Genomic DNA, 14,852 nt, shown 5'->3' with positions numbered 1-14,852 from the left:
GGCTAAAATACGACATCACCAAAAAGAGGAGACTATAAGGGTACAATCTGAGATCAAGAACAGAGAATAACTCTATAACCGACTTGAATATTCTGACAGAGCACACGTACCAAATAATCCTGTAGGATATAAGAACTCCAGGGGTACTGGACATTGGCTAGAAGTCTGCCACCCTTCTATTGACCCTCAATTATAGAAAGCAATGCAAGTCCTCCCCTGTGTTCATTCCATTTGGAAACCTAGTATCTAGAAGCAGAATATATTTGCTTTCAAGTTGCCTCAAAACTTTCTCTCTGTTACCCCCCCCTGATGTTTTTGGGCACTGCATCAATAATGAAGTATTTCAGATCATTCAAGTTTTTCTTATGGACCAAACCAAAGTGACGCGCAACAGGATAATTTTCATCAGAGTTAACGATCGCCCTTAGATGTTGAAGGATACGGTAAAAAAACTGCAATTTAGTGCTCCCAATGTATTTGAGCCCACACGTACATTGGAGCACGTAGACCACAAACTCAGTGCGGCAAGTAAAGTGACCTCTAATCTGGATAGGCATGGGATCAAATGCAGAGTAGAATTCCTTGGTGTTCATACCGAATTTGCATGCTCTGCAAGAGATACATTTGTAAAATCCAGATTTGTCAGACAACCAGTTTTTCTTTGTAACCACCTCAGGGCTCGATTTAACTAGAGCATCCCTCATTGAGGGTGCTCTTCTGAAAACAATGGATGGTTCATCTGGTAACAGGGGTGCCACACTGATATCAGTTTTCAACAAAGGCCAGTGCTTTTTCAATATCCCCCTCACCTTCCTTTCCTCACTATTAAAGGTAGTGATTAAACTAACCTTATCAAGGGCTTCCTCTGTTAACTCTTGCACATTATTCAACTGCTTAACATTGATGGAAGTGAAATAATCATCTCTGTTCATACCATTAGCCTTATCCAATGCCTCCTGTAATACAGATACACTATAGCCTCTTGCACAGAATCTCAAAAATGCTTCATTCTGACATTTATCCAAATCTGACTTGGAACTGCAAATTCTTCGTATCCGCAGAAATTCCCCATAAGGGATGCTTCTGACCAGATGACCTGGGTGCGAACTATTGGCGTGCAATATAGAATTGCCCGCCGTAGGCTTTCTGTGGAGTCGAGTTAGCAATTTCCCATCCAAGATGTAAATTTCAACATCTGAAAATTGAATCTTGGTGGTACTAAGTTGTGAAGTAAATTTTAGATTCAACTGATTGTCATTGATTTTACTGACAAATTTAGTAGCAGATGCTACTGAACCCCTCCAAATCATACAGATGTCGTCAATGTAGCACCAGAAATAGGCTATATTGTTGGGGAATAATTTTGCAAGTGAACCCATGAGGACATGCTCCTCCCACCACCCTACATGTAAACATGCTTAGGTAGGGGAGAAGCATGCCCCCATAGCCACTCCTCTCAATTGTTGGTAGATTTCCCTATTAAACAGAAAATAATTATTTGTAAGGCATAAATCCAACATTTTCAATAGCATTTTGCTGTGTTGACTGAACGCAATACAAAGTTTCCCCAAATAGAACTTGATAGCATTCAATCCATCCATATGGGCTATGCTTGTATATAGTGAATCTATATCTAAGGCTATTAACACAAATTCACTATCCCAAACAATGTCATTAATTTTTGAAAGAAAATGTCCAGTATCTTTGATAAACGATGGCAAGGCCTCCACATATTCATGCAAAAAATGATCAACATAACGTGAGATAGATTCCAATAAGCTACCCTGAGCTGAGATTATGGGACGGCCAGGGACCGGTGAAGTCTGCTTATGGATTTTGGGAATCAAATAAAAAAAAGGTGTAATTGGAAAATCATTTTTTAAAAAGCATGTTCTTGTTTGCTCAATAATCCATCACGCTTCCATTGATTAAGTTCCTTGTGGACAATGTCCTTCAGGCGCATAATATCATTTAGGCTGCCTTTTCTGTAACATGCTGAATCGTTCAGATGCCTTTCCGCTTCCTCCAGGTACAATGTACAGGGCCAGATAACAGTGTTGCCCCCATTATCGGCTTTGTTTAATATTAGATTAGAGTTGCTTCTTAGTTTTTTCATAAGTTTATTATACTGTTTTTCTGCATATCTAATTAGTTTGGTTCTCCGTGAGATAATGTATTGAAGCTTTTTCAAATCCTCCACCACTATGTCACCAAAAGCATCTATATTATCTTTAGGCATCATGGGATAATATGCATGTTATTTACATGAAAGTTTGAAAAACACTATTCGAAGCAAAGCTAAAAAGCCACCTCATTACAAACAGAATGGCTTTAACTTAAACGAGGGCGAGATCTATTGCATTTTCAATGCTTGTTTACTTTGGTTCCATCAAAAAGGCATTCAGATGTGTCACACATTTGCCATAAATTCTGAATGTTAGCACTCTAGTTGCTCATTATATCACTGTAGTAAAGCTACTGCTCACCAGGGAAGTCTGCTGCTGGTATTCAAAGTGCATGTTTCAGTCTGCATGTCAGAATTTTTTTAATGAAATAGAAGAGGATTTGAGAAGTCACTCAAAATGTGCCCTACTTTTTCTTTCTGAAGCACTAATTATACTTTCTATGGCAAAATGAACCCCCTCATTTTGTTCCTTTTTAAATTACATGTTTTCAGACTTACCACTTCATTCCAATCAAGATGGCTTCTGGTGTGCCATACTTTTGTCATAAGTAAGACTGTTAGCGCTCTAGTTGTTCTTTAGAACACTCTGGGACATTCTGTCATTGGGCTATACTTGGGCTACATCTGGGTTATATTTGGGCTACATTTGGGCTCTTTTGTCTCTGGTGGCCATCTTGGGAGACTGCATGTCAGAATTTTTTAATGAAATAAAAGAGGATTTGAGAAGTCACTCAAAATGTGCCCTATTTTTTTTTCTTTCTGCAGCACTAATCATACTTTCTATGGCAAAATATACCCCCTCATTTTGTTCCTTTTTAAATTAAATGTTTTAAGAGTTACCTCTTCATTCCAATCAAGATGGCTTCTGGTGTGCCATACTTTTGTCATAAGTAAGACTGTTAGCGCTCTAGTTGTTCTTTAGAACACTCTGGGACATTCTGTCGTTGGGCTATACTTGGGCTACATCTGGGTGATATTTGGGCTACAATTGGGCTCTTTTGTCTCTGGTGGCCATCTTGGGAGACTGCATGTCAGAATCTTTTAATGAAATAGAAGAGGATTTGAGAAGTCACTCAAAATGTGCCCTAATTTTTCTTTCTGCAGCACTAATCATACTTTCTATGGCAAAATATACGCCCTCATTGTGTTCCTTTTTAAATTAAATGTTTTAAGAGTTACCACTTCATTCCAATCAAGATGGCTTCTGGTGTGCCATACTTTTGTCATAAGTAAGATTGTTAGCGCTCTAGTTGTTCTTTAGAACACTCTGGGCCATTCTGTCATTGGGCTATACTTGGGCTACATCTGGGTGCTATTTGGGCTACATTTGGGCTCTTTTGTCTCTGGTGGCCATCTTGGGAGACTGCATGTCAGAATTTTTTTATGAAATAGAAGAGGATTTGAGAAGTCACTCAAAATGTGCCCTAATTTTTCTTTCTGCAGCACTAATCATACTTTCTATGGCAAAATATACCCCCTCATTTTGTTTCTTTTTAAATTAAATATTTTAAAAGTTACCACTTTATTCAAATCTAGATGGCTTCAGGTGTGCCATACCTTTGTAATAAGTAGGACTGTTAGCACTCTAGTTGTTCTTTAGAACTAACCCTGTGCTTAAAACTTCGCTAGCTTAATCAGTAGTGCAGCATCTAAATGAACAATATTTTCAGATGCTTTGAAAAAGCAATTTAACATGCTTAACAGCATATAACCAATTCACACAAATGAACTTTTACAATGAAAACATTAGGTAATGAGAGAGCTGATGATTTTGGGGCCCCCCTAACCTAGGGGGAGCACCAAGTAGATGCCTTGAACACAAAGAGCATAAACAAAAAGCACATTTTGTTGAACTTTAGTGGTGATCCCATCATTTTAGGACCACCCCAAGCACAGTTATTGGCAGAAAACAATCCCAACCAAAGGCCCTGCAAAGCATTATGGGACAAGATTAGCAGTGGCAGTGAATATTATAGCATCCAATATCAAAATAATTCTACAAAGAGCTGCAGTTCCACTAGTCGTCCCTAGAGGTCCCTCACAAGTCAAATGCAAAGCATTGAAATTATTCTTACATCAAGCTGCAGTTCCACTGGTCGTCCCTAGATGTCCCTCACGAGTGAAATGCAAAACCATTGAAACCCTTTCATCTAGCATTTGCATTTGACTCGTGTGGGACATCTAGGGACGATCCGTGGAACTGCAGCTCTTTGTAGAGTTCTTTTGATATTGTATACTATATAATATTCACTGCCCACTGCTAATTTAATCCCATAATGCTTTGCAGGGCCTTTGGTTGGGAATGTTTTTTTGCCATTAACCGTGTTTGGGTTTGTCCTAAGAGGATGGGACCACAACTAAATCGTTCAATAAGATGTGCTTTTTTTGTTTTCAAGGCATCTGTTTGGTACTCTGCCTAGGTTAGGAAGGATCCCAAAATCATCACATCTCCCACTGCTTACCAACTTTTCAGGTTCACCATTGTGAAAGTACTATATGTACTTTAGCGTATAAAGATAGAAAAGCTTATTTTCTCATATTTGGTCATGTACAGGAAGCTTTTAGCAATTATTTTGCAATTTTAGCACAGTACAGACAAGTACAAAGTATTTTCAGCTACTCAACGCAGACTACTTACTGGCATATGCATCAACGTTCGTAAATACCAGTCGGTAATACCGAAAAATAACGAATCGCTAATATGAACATGCAAACCGCGATGCATCAAAGTAATCGGTAAAAAATACCGAGTCGGTAATAATCGCTAATAAAGAACGAGTAAACGCCAGCGCGAGTAACAAAAACCGTAATCGGAAATACCGAGTCGGTATTACCGGATCCGGTAATAGCGGAATCGGTAATACCGAAAACGGGAAAATAACGCGACGCTTCGGAAGCAGGCTGATGACATCACAACCAGGAAGTAGGACACCCACGCTGCATTCAGTGTCCGGAGTTGCACAGAGGAGGAGGCAGAGCTCAGGAGCTGAGGTCCCACACTGAACCAGAAGCAAGCAGGAAAAAGGTAGCAGGACAGGATGGAGAAGGAGGCCCCCCAGCATGGAAAGGACACATCCCGAAAGCGAAAACGAAAGTTTTCAGATAAGGAGCTGGAAATCCTCATACAGAGTGTGAGCAGCAACCATGATCGCATATTTGGCAAGTTGTCGCTTAAGGTGCCAGAGGCAGAAAAAAGGAAGATGTGGCTGCGCATCATGGACAAGGTGAATGCCTGCGGAGTCACCCACCGCAGCATCGACGACCTCAAAAAACGATGGTACGACCTGCGTAAGAGGGCCAAGGAGAAGATTGCGCAGAGGGTCAGGGATGCTGCTGGCACAGGAGGGGGACCATCAAACGTGACGCCTAACACTGACCTGGAGGATCTAGTGGAGGCCACCATAGAACGTGAAGCTGTTGTGGGGGTCACAAGTCTGGACACCTCAGGTGCTGCGGAAGGAGGACAAGGTAAGAGGCATGCCAGCGTAACGATGCAGCGTGTACGTAGTCCCTGCCCACTCCCCCATGCCAGACCCAGTGCACATGTAGCGTTGCCCTACACACACACCCTCACCACTGTGTTGCACCATGGGAGATGTAGTCAATACATGAATGGGTGCATGCCTGAGCCCAGAGATGAATACAGCTGCCAAGGGTCAAATGTCAGTCAACAAAAGTAATTTATTGTGAGATGCCACAGCTATTGTCACATACCATACCATGATATTAACTATGCACTGTTTCACACACAGATGCATCCCCCATCGATTCAGACGACAGTGGCCACCTTGTCATCTCAGAGACGCCAGTGTTGTCAGAAGCGGAGTGCTCAGAGGGAGCTGAAGTCATGTCCTCCCCTTCACCACCACGCCGGACAACACCTCCACCGTCCTCCCGGCCGAAGCAACCACCACCGCCACCGTCCTCCCGGCCGAAGCAACCACCACCACCACCATCCTCCCAGTCCAAGACACCACCACCACCACCCTCGCGGACCAAGACACCACCACCACCAGTGCTGCCCACTCCGCAGAGCCACAGAGCAGATGTTGCCGCCCTGTCCGTGATGGAGTCAGATCAATCTTCATCACACCCAAATGTTCCACGCCAGGCTGTCGTCACTCCAACCAGCCACACTGCAGGCCGACAGCGCATCAGGCAGAGGGTTGTGTCCCCGGGTCGGGCTGCTGCAAGACCGGTCGATCTGTCCGGAGGGTACGGAGTAGTGGAGGCCCGGATGCTGCGTGTCCAGCGCCTGCAGGGGAGACACATGGGTGCCATGAAACTCAGCATGACACAACTATGCAACAAACTAGGCTACATGACTGCCGCAGTGCGTGAGCACACCACTGCCGTATCTGCGGGCAACAAAGACATCAAGCTGTGCCTGCAAGAACTGACACGTGCCATACTCGCAGGCCAAAGGAGTGAGCGCCGGCGTCACAGGCAGGTCATGCTGGCAGTGAATACCACAAACAAGGCCATCAATAAGATGTGCAACAGCACGGCTGTGCTGTCACGCAGGTCCGTGTCCCTGCAAGTGGATCTTGGTCATTTATGTGGGGATGTGGCAAAGGCCCTTGAGAGGGTGACCACTGCAGTGGAGCAACTGCAGCCAGGGTCAGCCAGTGTCAGCAGTCTGGGGGCGGAAGAGGGGAGTGAGGCAGCCTCCAGTGTCAGCAGCGTCTCCCTGCCGGACACCAGCGTGAGGAGGCGCAGTGGCCGCAGTGCAACTGCCACTGACTCCCATCGTGTACAACCCGAGGAGTCACAGGACAAGAGACTGGGGGTACGCGGCAAACGGAAGTAAACATGTGGCATAGTCACACTGTCCTTGGTGAGGTAACCATGGACAGACCAAAGTGCCTCACGCGCCACCTGTTCTGAGAAGGGACATTGCTAGTTTTTTTCGCTGCGGCAGCAGCTTGTTTGTGTTACGTTTTTCTGCACCAGTCAGGTGTCCATGCCCATTAAACCCTTGCAAAACTGATCCTGTTGTCAAGTCACTCTCTTACCTGTCTCAGAAATGATTACGTGTGATGTATGCCCGTCTCCTTTGCCCTTCAGCTGTGTTGGGCACATGTGCCTGTTGGTGTTGTGGGGGGGGTTGCTGGGCACGCAGTTCTTCCTCTCCCTCCACCTCTATGTGTATCCCCATGCGCGTGGCGATGTTGTGCAGGATGGCACACACAGCAATTATCTGGCAGCAGGTCACTGGGTCGTACTGCAAAGCACCTCCAGTCTTGTGCAGTATTCGGAAGCGGCTCTTCAGGATGCCGAATGTTCGCTCAACCACATTCCTAGTACTGATGTGTGCCCTGTTGTAGCGCTGCTCTTGCGGGGTAGCTGGGTTGAGATAGGGCGTGAGGAGATATTCACGCAATGCGTATGCGCTGTCACCTGCAGGATGGGGAGAGAATGGTAATCAGCATTAATGGAATTATACATGTGGGGAAGGAGTGGATGGGGAGTACGATGATGCAGCTATTTGTACCTAGTAGGTGTCCCTCTCCGAATTCTCCGTTGATCAGGCGCCTGTGGAGGCCACAGTGACGGAAAATGTAGGCGTCATGTGTGCTCCCGGGAAATTGGGCTACAATGTCGGTAATGATCAACTTGGCATTGCACACCACCTGAACATTTATTGAATGATACGATTTCCGGTTGCGGTAAATGTATTCGGTGGCTGATGGAGGACAGATGGGGACATGCGTGCAGTCGACACACCCGATGACATGGGGGAATTGTGCCACCTGGTAGAATTCCCGTTTGGTGCGGGTTAGCTGCTGGGGGGTTCTGGGGAAGGTGATGTGGCGATTGAGAAATGTCAGCATGGCCTCTAGAAACCGGTGGAAAAAGCGTGATAAGGCACTTTGCGACACGCCTCCTGTCTCAGCTATTACCCCCTGGAAGCTTCCAGATGCAAGCAGGTGCAGGCAGCATAGCACCTGCACATGGGCAGGTATGGCGTTGGTCCGACGGGTCTCGTGCTGCAGTAAGGGTGTCAGGTCTGCTATTAGGTGCATTATCATGGCACGGTTCAGTCTGTACTTGACGTACACCTGTTCCTCGGTCTGCCCCAGCAAAGTGATGCGAACCCTGAAGATCCTGTCCTGTATCATCCTCCTGCGCTGGGCCTGGGCGTTGATCCTCCACCTCCTAGCAAGCACGTACAGGGCAGCCATTTTGGTGTACATGTGGGGTTTCCCAGGGCATTTATGAAGGGTAACTGATTGTCAGCACCTGCTGATGGGGTTTAAATTTTTTTTTCTGTCCTTCTGTTAACTTTACCTCCTGATTGTGATTCCCCTTATTTTGCTCATGCTAAATAGCGATTTTGGGGATTTCCGGTATTAGCGACTGTTCATGCATACCATTTCCATTCGTTATTGCCTATTCGGTATTTCCGAACTATTGCTTTGTGGTTCGGTATTTCCGAATGTCTGTTTAACGATTCGGTAATTTACCGCGGGGCCATTTAGCGGTTCTTTATTTTTTTCCGATTTTCGGTTTGATGCATTGCAATTTATGGTTTTGCGGTCGGTATCGGCCTGTTTTTCCGAATCGCTGTTTTACCGGGAGGTATTTCCGTTGATGCATATGCCTGTTAGTCTTTAAAATAACAAATCTGAAGGGAGCACCCACTTACAGCTCGGCAAGGACTGCACTGTACTAGTTCTTTGTTTAAAGACTTTGAAAACAGACATTTGAGGTGAGCAGCTCTAGAGTGTCGCTGGTGTTGAGAGTGCTCTTACAGGAGCTGCTTTCCACTTAAACTGAGATCTACCCAGAGTTCTCTCCTTCTTTTTTGCATAATTTATGCGTCACTCTATGCCTGAAAGGGTTTTGTTTGGATTAATACTGGGTGCTCCTTTGTGTCTGGACAAAGCTATACCTCTCCGAAGAGCTCTAATTAGAGCGAAACACTGTGTCAGGGGTTGCTTTTACTCATTTCAGGTTGGCTTGAGTTGGTATTTTACCAATTCAAAGCTGTAATATTGTGCCTGGAGTGATAAATGGCTTTTGTTATTTTACAGCTCAGCAAAGACTGCACTGTACTAGTCCTATGCTTAAAGACTTAGGGGCAGATTTATGAGGCCCTTGCGCCACGTTTACGCCGCTGTTGCGTCACGCAAGGCGGCGTAAACGTGGCGCATTCCTACGACCGATTTACAACGTGACGCATCTAGGCGGATGCGTCACGTTGTAAAGCCCTGCGCCGCTCGTGGGCGTTCCTGCACAGGGTGGGCGTTCTGGGGCAGGTGCGCCTCGCAAAAGTGGCTGAGTGAAATCTATAAGATTTCACTCAGTCACTTTCAGGCCAATGCTGCGTCAAAACCCTGCGCCTGCTTGAAGCAGGCGTAGGTCTTGACGCAGCATTGCAAAGATGGGGCACCCCCGAGCCTTGCTGGAGCTGCGTCGCGCTTGCGACGCAACTCCAGCAATGCGCCACCTTCACGGCACAGATGCGTCACGCATCTGTGCCATTTTTGCCCCATGGTGCGCCGCATTGTAAATGCGGCGCACCATGGGTGGCGGAGCAGCGGCGCAAGATAACTGGCGCATCCCTGGGGATGCGCCAGTTATCATAAATCTGCCCCCTTTGCTGTTTAAATGGCAAAAGACTTTGGGCCTGATTCACAGAAATAACTTAAGACAAAATCCTAAACTTACTACTATTTTGGTATTCACAGAAGGCACTTACTCATTTTGGTATTCACAGAAGGCACTTACTCATTTCTGAATTCACAGAAGTTAGGAGTCCTAACTTTAGGACTCCTAAATGCCTTCTGTGAATACCGAAAGTTTTAAAGTTAGGATTTTTCTCAATTTAATAGTAGTAAAGTTAGGACTCCTAAATGCCTTCTGTGAATACCGAAAGTCTTAAAATTAGGATGTTTCTCAACTTTACTACTACTAAACTGAGAAAAATCCTAATTTTAAGACTTTCGGTATTCACAGAAGGCATTTAGGAGTCATAAAGTTAGGAGTCCTAACTTTACTACTACTAAATTGAGAAAAATCCTAATTTAAAGACTTTCAGTATTTATAGCAGGCATTTAGGAGTTCTAAAGTTAGGAGTCCTAACTTTACTACTACTAATCTGAGAAAAATCCTAATTTTAAGACTTTCGGTATTCACAGAAGGCATTTAGGAGTCATAAAGTTAGGATTCCTAACTTTACTACTACTAAATTGAGAAAAATCCTAATTTTAAGACTTTTGGTATTTACAGCAGGCATTTAAGAGTTCTAAAGTTAGGAGTCCTAACTTTACTACTACTAAATTGTGAAAAATCCTAATTTTAAGACTTTTGGTATTTACAGCAGGCATTTAGGAGTTCTAAAGTTAGGAGTCCTAACTTTACTACTACTAAACTGAGAAAAATCCTAATTTTAAGACTTTCGGTATTCACAGAAGGCATTTAGGAGTCATAAAGTTAGGATTCCTAACTTTACTACTACTAAATTGAGAAAAATCCTAATTTTAAGACTTTTGGTATTTACAGCAGGCATTTAGGAGTTCTAAAGTTAGGAGTCCTAACTTTACTACTACTAAATTGTGAAAAATCCTAATTTTAAGACTTTTGGTATTTACAGCAGGCATTTAGGAGTTCTAAATTTAGGAGTCCTAACTTTACTACTACTAAACTGAGAAAAATCCTAATTTTAAGACTTTCGGTATTCACAGAAGGCCTTTAGGAGTCCTAAAGTTAGGAGTCCTAACTTTACTACCACTAAATTGAGAAAGATCCAAATGTTAAGACTTTCGGTATTCACAGAAGGCATTTAGGAGTCCTAAAGTTAGGAGTCCTAACTTTACTACTACTAAATTGAGAAAAATCCTAACTTTAAGACTTTCGGTATTCACTGAAGGCATTTAGGAGTCCTAAAGTTAGGAGTCCTAACTTTACTACTACTAAATTGAAAAAAATCCAAATTGTAAGACTTTCGGTATTCACAGAAGGCATTTAGGAGTCCTAAAGTTAGGAGTCCTAACTTTACTACTACTAAATTGAGAAAAATCCTAACTTTAAGACTTTCGGTATTCACAGAGGGCATTTAGGAGTCCTAAAGTTAGGACTCCTAACTTCTGTGAATACCGAAGTGAGTAAGTGCCTTCTGTGAATACCAAAATGAGTAAGTGCCTTCTGTGAATACCAAAATAGTAGTAAGTTTAGGATTTTGTCTCAAGTTAGTTCTGTGAATCGGGCCCTTTGTCATTTTCTATCTCGGCGTGGATAGCACTGTGCTAATCCTATGCTTAAAAACTTTGATAGAAAAACAGACATTTGAGGTGAGCAGATCTAGAGTGTCGCTGGTGTTGAGAGTGCTCTAACAGGAGCTGCTTTCCACCTAAACTGAGACCTACCCAGAGTTCTCTCCTTCTTTTTTGCATATATATATATGTATATATATATATATTCCTTGACTCTCTTCCACCAACCGCTGCCCCACTTCACAACGGGTGCCTCTTACCGCACGGTGGAGTGCGTATTATTATCCACAACACTCGGTCCCTATCCTCGGACCGTTTTCCAATAAAGAGCACTCAAGCTGTTTTGCGCAGTTCACATGCCATATTTAATCATAGCATTTGCAGTTTTCAAAGGGGTTTAACAAACGCGTTTCGGCGTTTCCGCCTTCGTCAGATATATATATATTTCAAACAAACAAACGCCCTTGCGCTCAAGTGGGCACACGACACTGTTCCCACCTTCTGGTATTATGTGCCTCGCTGCAGCTCGTCTCTCGTTTCATCCATCATTCTGCCACTCCCGACGCGTTTCGAGGCTGTCACGCCTCTTAGTCATGGGCTGACACAAGAGCAAAGACAAATTTCTCCTGTTCGTTCTTCAGTTTTTTATTCAGTGAAAAAACGCCTTTAGTGGGCGTGGCTTATCGTAAATGCATTGATGCATGGTGGTCTTTGCAGTTCAACAGGTAAGTTAAGTATTTGCCTCCAGTAGGCTCTGTGCCCTTGTGCTACTTCCAGCTTATTTTATCCTTTAGTAGGAAGGGATTACTTTAAAATCGCGAGCTTGAATTGAGCAATGGAACAGCGTGCTTCTAGGAAAGGAACCATTGTCTTACCGCAGCTGTCCCCATCAGTCAGGAACGGTGCTCCTCTTGTTGCCGCGGCTCGGGCAGCCCGTTCTATTTTTCAAACAAACAAACCCCCTTGCACTCAAGTGGGCACACGACACTGTTCCCACCTTCCGGTATTATGTGCCTCGCTGCAGCTCGCCTCTCGTTTCATCCATCATTGTAAATGTAAAATGTAAATGTCAAGGTATTTGTAGAGCGCACTGCCACCAAGCGGTTTCCTGGCGCTATTACTCATACTGCTGTGGAACCCTACATGGCTTTCCCTGTGAAGTGTCCACTCCTGGGCAACCCCAGGGTGAAGCTAGGCATCCTAGCACTGTTGGGGCCGATGTGGAGGTTAAGCAAGCTATTGCCCATGGTTGCAGCGTGGGGCCCCTGATTAGAATAGGCACCGAGGCGAGAATTGTCAGGTCCGAGGAAATTGAGGCCAAGACCCGCCGAGGGGGGAATTGAACCCTGGTCCCGAGCCAGAACTCTGCATCAGGGTCTGCCGCTCTAACCATTGGGCCACACTCCTCCTCATTCTGCCACTCCCGACGCGTTTCAAGGCTATCACCCCTCTTAGTCATGTATATATAAACATTCTCTGGTGTTTTCTATTGAGATGAAATCTTTCTAAATTCTATCTTAAAAATCTATTTGTGACTCAAGATTGTGACTACAGGAGAGACCCATCCAGAACAGACCAAGAAGCACCTAGCTAAATAGTTCAAGATATTTAGTTTTGTCTGCCCTCTTTATTTTGATAACTGCATTGTTATATGATATGCACAATACTAACCTTATATATGTCACCAAAGGCTAGAGTTGATCTACTCACCCTAATCACTAGTCTGTTGTTAATTGATTTGTTTCAAATAGTGCTACATATTTTAAACGTTTTTGGTAAAAGTGACCATCACTTTGGTCGAATATTGCTCTAAGGTAAGTCAACTGTTGCTCCTTGTTCATCTATTTCATGAACAACAATTCTTGCTGGTTTTTGTATTTATCTCATAGGTTATCACTAATTATGATACAAGTTGAGAGGTAGGTCCCCTGTTTATATCTAAGCCCACCCAGTACTTACTAATTGCAGTTTAGGAGGCATGGACACGGTCCTGATAAATGCCTTAGACCCACAGCTGATTAGAGGCAGAAACATGCTTGCATGAATATTTGTACAGTTACGCATACAGGTGATTACACCCAAGTATGCCTCCTGTATTTACCCTTTGGAAATATTTTAATCAACCAAGAATACCACCAAATTAAAGGATCCTTTAGTGGATTAGCCCCTGGTTTTTTTAAAGTCATAAACTGGACCTAAATCTTTGTCCTGAGAGAAAAAATATTTAAGAACTCCCTCAGAAAAAACCCATTCTGAGGTTGAGTCCACCCTGGTAGTAACATCTTACCAGGATGGAATGAGGTCAGGGCCGGATTGGGAATGAAAACCGGCCCTGGCAAAGTGCTCGGCCAGCCACGGGAAGGTGTTGCGGGGTGACCGAGCTCTGTGCCACGGCCGCTTCTCGGCCGATTTTGTTACAGGGCCGATTTTGCAGCTCTGCTGCAAAAGCGGCCCTGTAATAAAATCGGCCCCCGGGGGTCCCAAACCAGCCCCCAACCTTGCGGCGCACCGGGGGATTGCCCGGTGCCCGCAACGGCCAGTCCGGGCCTGGACGAGGTGGCAAATGATGAAGCATGTCACAATATGTGATGAGTCATACTTGTATAATTTTTGGAATTGCCTTGAATTTAGGTAACAACTAGCAGCACTCAAAAAACTCATTGGGCCTCTGGTACTAACCTGCTGACTTGCTGATTAAGTAAACCGCATATCTCTGACGGTATCACACCAATTTTGTGTTTGTTTGAGTTGGTAAGACCAGGCGTGAGTCCCATAATGACCCTTTTGTCTCCCCTTTGTGATAGTATATAGGCTCTGATAGAACCACGGTCACACTGCCATCAGCGCTGTGTTGTGTTTATTATGCATGTGTCCCTTATAGGACTTATTATTATTATTTATTTTTTTTGCACACATGGCATATGATTTTAAATGCCCTGCCCGTGAAGCGAAGTGCACGTTCTGTGGACTAATTGGACATTTTAACAAGGCATGTAACAGAAGAAAACCACGACACGTAAAAGCTGTGGTGGAAGAAGAGGAAAAGTTCGATGAGGACACGGATGAAGACATCAACATGTACATCCTAAACATAGACGATGGAGAAGAAGAAGTAAAGGAAACTGGAAAAGGTGCAAAGACAAAAAAAACCTATGTGTACAATGACCATTGGAGGTGTGGAAATAAACATAACAGCAGATTCAGGCTCACCTTACACTATTGTGAACGAAAAGGTCTGGGAAGCGAAATTTAAAGATGTCATCGGCAGGAGGCTCAATAAACCAGACATTATCATTAAATCATTCAACGAGAAACCCATAGAAATATTGGGGTACAGGAGTCTCAGGTTCATTTTCAAGAGCAGAGAGGCACAATGCAAACTTTATATATCAAAGGTAGGACCATCTGTACTTGGTTGGATGGACCAAGGTAGTCTGGGAATCAAGCTG

The sequence above is a fragment of the Lissotriton helveticus genome, chromosome 1_1, assembly GCF_964261635.1.
Source record: "Lissotriton helveticus chromosome 1_1, aLisHel1.1, whole genome shotgun sequence".
NCBI lineage: Eukaryota > Metazoa > Chordata > Amphibia > Caudata > Salamandridae > Lissotriton > Lissotriton helveticus.
The sequence above is the reverse complement of the archived record's forward strand: the minus strand, read 5'-3'. Positions refer to the sequence as shown.